The 6,000-nt window shown below is 39.2% G+C and overlaps 1 long non-coding RNA gene across 1 annotated transcript; it reads right to left on the bottom strand.

Annotated features, from left to right (window-relative positions):
* Window positions 1-3,456: 3,456 nt before the first annotated feature.
* Window positions 3,457-5,316, bottom strand: LOC124268466. Its single transcript, XR_006896283.1, has 3 exons — window positions 5,303-5,316; window positions 4,813-4,944; window positions 3,457-3,722 (listed from the first exon to the last, which is right to left on the bottom strand). It is a non-coding gene; the product is annotated as an uncharacterized LOC124268466 (long non-coding RNA).
* Between the last annotated feature and the right edge of the window lie 684 nt (window positions 5,317-6,000).

The raw sequence follows: 6,000 nt of genomic DNA on the forward strand, positions 1-6,000 counted from the left end.
AGAATCAAGCTAACAGATCCAAGGTGCAATACATATCCATGTATTTGCATTTACGGCTATTTTTACCATCCACTTTATCGAATCACATGGCCATATACAAAGAGTAGCATACAAACTGAACAGCATATCTAATTCATAGGAACTTCACCATAAACAATTTTGTCATCCAATACCTTCTTCAGAGTAGGGAGGTAGGGTACGTTTAGTGGTCAAAGCGTTCAAGCGTTACATCAATGACCGGGTTCGATTCCCACATGGGTACAATTTGTCAACCCAATTTATGGCGTCCTCCTACGGATATTACTGGAACATTGCTAAAAGCTAAACCCATCCATTCACTCATTCTTCAGATTCTGTAATAAAGTCGAGATAAAGTAAATAATGCAATGACACACGGCACTTGTCGTCTATTTTACTTCAGGTGTTGAGTTGATGTGTGAGCTGGTTGTATACAAGGGTGGTACCTGTGCTAAGCGAGTTGATGCATCCAGACTCTTTTAATGGTACCTCGTGAGAAAGCAAGACAAAACAAAAACTCCTTTACGTTTGTTATGATTATATATGATCTTAATCTAATTTCATGCGTGACAGTATGGTATTTAAAACAGGCATCCAAGGATGTGAATTACTCTTTGACTTTCGGGTTAACATGTCAGTTTGTTGAAGGCACACGGTGATATTTTTCATGCACGGCACAGGGTCCTGATGAGAGATGTCCTTCAAAATCCACAATTACTGAATATACTGATGCAAATCTGCAAACTGCAAAACATCTTGTTTGTTTAAGCAAACCTGAACCGTAAAATATTCATTATGCTTCAGTTGCAATCCCTGTCATATCAGGCAATCCGAGAAATTTAATCAAACACTTTTATCAGTACAAATTGGTATCTGCTGTTGTTAATGTGTTCAGTACTCTACCTTCCCTCTAACGCTTACATACAGAACTCTTTGTAACAATTAACGAAACCCAGTTGTCTCACCCATAATACGTGCATGCCCTGTTATAAGAGAATTCCTGAGAGAAAATTAACATAGGTGTACTTTTGATAGATAGGTTTTTCCAGGAATAACGATCTGTATCACATATCGTTATCGTGACAACACCCATACACAATAGATTTTCCAAAGAATTGAAGTTCTGAATAAAAATTTTCATGCCTGAACGGAAGTGTTTTACCTCGGATGCCAATCGCACAGGAAACAAGAACCTGAAACCATTCTTCTCATGCGAGTTAAGGAAGGTATTGTAAAGTAAGTTAAGTAACTGTACTGACATCAATGTTAAAGATAACGAAATGAAGCTGTGTCGCCGAGAAGATGTAACCATATATACAGCCTGCTGCTCGGGCAGTGGATGCTGTGATCAGAGATAATCTACAGTCTTCTTTTCTCCCTGTTGTCATATATGTATGATATGTAAAATTCCAATTCGATATAGTGGTGTTCACTCATGCGATCACATCAGAACCGTACATGTAATGGTTCTGTTTCAAATGCCTGGAAGATGGGCATTAGATACCTAGTGACCCGTTGTTCAGATTTCAGTAAGTTTCTCTCATCATTCGTTCTATAACAGCTAACATCATTAACGTTAGAGAGTGAGTATAATTTAACGCCGCTTATAGCCATATTCCAGCAATATTACGGCAGGGACAACACCAGAAATGGCCTTCACACAAATGTGGGGAATCGAACACGGGTCTTCGGCGTGACGAGCGAACGCCACCCACTAGGCTAACCTACTGCCTTTTATCATTAATCATCAGTAACCATGGCAACATTCTGTATTCTAGAATGTCATGACGACATCAACTCATAGATTAATAGAAATATGAATTGTATTGATTTGCATAAATTCAATGGATACACACATGTCACCACACAGAAACCAATCCTTTAAGCATTTGTTTTAATGATACTGGGGAAACATACGCAGCTAAGGTACAGTCCGATTAGAGTAAGGTCCCTTTGTACAAAGGTACTGTTACAAGCTGAGCTCCTAAGCATAAGCTGTTCGCGCGGGCGAGGCGGACGCATTTGAGAGACTCGGTTTTATAGATCAATCAAGGGGCGTCACCCTGCTGGCCTGTAGAACTCGACTTGGACTCCTGCTTGTCCCAGTTTATCAGTGTAAATACTGATTTAGTACTGCTTTTGAAAGAATCTTCGAATTTTTACTATTCAGTTCTTTTCCCTGATACACTGAAAGGAAACGAACGTAGATAAACGGAGATAAATGTATTGGACCTATATTAAGTTTTATCGGATATAATGGGAGATCAACGGGTAAACATGTTGAATAAACTCAAAGGATATAAAGGATATCCAGACGAATAAACGGTATATATATATATACTGGGGATAAACGGTTAACAGCAGCGGATAACAACAGATAGTACTATGAACTTTCACAAACAGACATAAACGGGGACAAAGAATATCTGTGGATGTCAGCAGATATGAAACGATATAGGTGGAGTTGAACGGACATAAAGAGAGACAAACGGGCAAAACGAAGATGAAGGATATCAACAGGTTTATGGGGATATGGACGGTGTACATGGAGTTCGAGGGATCCGAAGATTTATAATATCCCTGATGTCACTCAGAGTAAATACATGATGCTTGTATGCACATAAATATAAATATGAGCCCTAGTACTGTGTTTGGGCTTTGAGCATGCACTAGTGCGTGGAAACAGGTGCTTTATAAATAGCCATTGTTAGAAGTAGCCTTAAGTAAATGTTATACGTAGTTATTAAGAAATGACAGCTGTTGCTGCACTGCAGATAGAAAGAGGAAGTAATATAATACATTTTCAGGTCTAGGACATATCAATATACATACAGGTCTATTTTATGTTTTAAAGGGGTTGTGTTTGTTAGACAGATAACTGGAGTAGGTTGCCATAAAATGCAAGTTTCCTACTTCAATTTTTCTTATTGTTTTTGACGTAACGGTGACCCTATTTCGGTCGGTTTTGTAGGGAAGATATATTATGAATATGTTAAAAAAGTTTATTATGTTTGATATATTTTCCCATAATGTAATAACTATGTTGTTGTTATTTTAAAAATCTTTGTAATTATATCTTTCCTTTTGATATGTTGTATCCCTGTCATTGATGTATGGTAGAAGTGAAAGCAATCAGTTTGTAAAAGTTCAGATGATCATAAAGCACCGGCACAAGATACCCTACGGGGCAATACCATATTTTCGGGTTTCCTTGACAGTCAGAAATTTCCAATCTGTCTTGGTTAAGGCTAAATGAATACACGATGCCTCAACGTAGCTTCGGTCCTTATAACAGAAAGCATTTGATTTTCAGCAGTTAGTTGTGGTGGTGGGGAAGCGTATTGACTAAACCCTTCACGATAATAAGACGTAGTACTCACTCACTTACTCAACACATTGTGACAAATGATGGCCACATATCAGAACAGTGAAACAAAGCATGATTATAAATCTTTACTCAAACTGTGTTACATTTCCTACGATTGTTAGACGCGCTTCAGTCTGTCGGCGTGACCAGTACACTGCATCAATTATGTTGACAGTGTTGGGATGTTCACCCTACAGCTCTCCCAAGATATACGGCCACAGCCAGGGATCTTCACCCTACAGCTCTCCCAAGATATACGGCCACAGCCAGGTCGGGATGCTGTTGAGCAAGTCGAAGATGCCATTGTTGCCGGTGGTGGTGTTGGTGTTGGTTTGACCTGAATCATAAAATGGTTTCAGACTGATTATGTGAATGGCGAGGCAACCGGTTGGCCAGGACAGGCTTACCCTTTTTTGTCATCAATTATGTTTCTGTGGTCAACGCATATGAAAATCAGAGCCATGTTGTCCTTTACAACAAATAAAATCGTTTTCTGACTATAGTCACGAATGGGCATTGTTTTGTACTGATGTTTCATATATCATCGAGGCGGTGGGGTAGCCCAGTGGTTCAAGCGTTCGCTCTTCACGCCAAAGGCCCGAGTCCCCATATGGGTACAATGTGTGAAGCCCATTTCTGGTGTTCCCTGCCGAGATGTTGTTGGAATATTACCAAAAGCGGCGTAGAACAATACTCACTCACTCACTCGCTCAAAAAATGTTTAAATGTATAAACACGTTTCAATTTGAAGACACCTCAGCATTGAATAAATTACACGTTTTATGAATAACAAGTTCCTTTTACTCTTCATACGACGTTTCAGACCTACTTCTTACTCCTTCATCGGGTGAATTATTCACCCGTGATATCCATAAAATGTGTCATCTATTCATGTTCGTCCACATGATCTTATTATTGTTGGAGCTACCCACAACACAAGTGTGTGTTCGTTGTCAACACCTCACTCAGCAATATTGCAGCTATATGATGGTGTTCTATAAATAATCGTCTCGACTGGGATACGATGATAATCATCAACCTGGTCGATCTCGCTTGTCACCTTTTGAGACATGCAAACCCGTATCGTCGAGGGTATCAGTCATTATGCATCATGTGATCAAGCCATACTTGTTTTGCTTCGCACCAGGGGCGGTGGGGTAGCCTAGTGGTTAAAGCGTTGGCTCGTCACGCCGAAGATCCGGGTTCGAATCCCCACATGGGTACAATGTGTGAAGCCCATTTCTGGTGTCCCCCGCCGTGATGTTGCTGGAATATTGCTAAAAGCGGCGTAAAACCAAACTCAGTCAGTCAGTATTTAGGACCAATTCTGATCCTGACCTTCACTGTAGGCCATATTCTAAACTCACACCAACAGTCTAGAATTCTCCTTGATATTTACATATACATTCGTATAGACTTACTACTACTTAAGACACATGTCTTTCCGTTAGGGTGATGGACGAATCCTGGGAAACAGTTACATGTGTAGTCGCCGTACATGTTGTAGCAGTAGCCGTTGGGACACAGGGCAGCACTGGTTTGGTTACACTCATTGATATCTGTCAGAGAAAACACGTCATGTGAGTATTTGTTTCGAGTATGCCTTGTTTTAAGCTAATTTGGCACAATAACTTATCAAACATTTAGGAAGGAAACAGAACAAAGAGGGGAATGTATCCGTACAGAAAAACAATTCAACATTTGGAATTTGTTCATGATACTCATTACTTCGTGCTAATTATTTTTAGTTTCCTTTTTTGTCACAAAATGCAATAATTTCAATCATGGTAATATGCACGGTTCTATAGTTATCTAGAGTATATGCATCTGATCGAAAGAAAAACGTGAAATTTGAAAGAGCTGGTGTTTGTTAAATGACGAAACACTATTTACCAATCAAATCTTCGAGTTACTGACCTATGCATTCAAAAAAAGTCTGTAAACTGATTTCAAATCCTTCATAGCAGACAGGTAGAGGCGGTACCAGCATCATTGTTGATGCACTTGCCTCCGAAACCACATCCAGAGAGAGTGCAGTTGGTGGGTGCTGGAAGTATAACATGATGAAGTGGGACCTTGTTGATATTATGATATTATTGAAACTCTCTCGGAGACACCACTGTTCCTTTCTTATACCGGACACGAGTTTATTCTGGTCATTTCTAGTTTTATAGACATTCGTTCTGACCTTTCCTGATACTGAATACGTGTGTATGGTACGGAATGATACTACATATGGATGAAAACCTTCTGTAGTTCAGTATGAGAGAAGTTTGGGTGTAGGAACCAACACCATTAGCATGTGATGATGGTGTCAGTACCTACATCCAAATGTCGCTGCTATTGTAATGAAGAAGTTGTTCATCCATATATCTGATCCTTCTTTAGTTCTCCAACTTCTAAAAAACTCTCAAAGAAGTGTGTATACTAGCCATTAGATTCGAATATTTAATATGTGTGTTTATTGGAATTTTCGGATACTGAAAATGTTTAGGATAGTGAAAACGTGTATACTAGAGCAATATTGAGGTCTTCTACGTACTTGATCTGAAATGGAAGACATGTTTTATTTAGATTGATATTTTCTTATATTGGAGACATATGTTCTCTACACC

The sequence above is a fragment of the Haliotis rubra genome, unplaced genomic scaffold (assembly GCF_003918875.1).
Source record: "Haliotis rubra isolate DU_JTF1 unplaced genomic scaffold, ASM391887v1 Scf1381, whole genome shotgun sequence".
NCBI classification, from domain to species: domain Eukaryota; kingdom Metazoa; phylum Mollusca; class Gastropoda; order Lepetellida; family Haliotidae; genus Haliotis; species Haliotis rubra.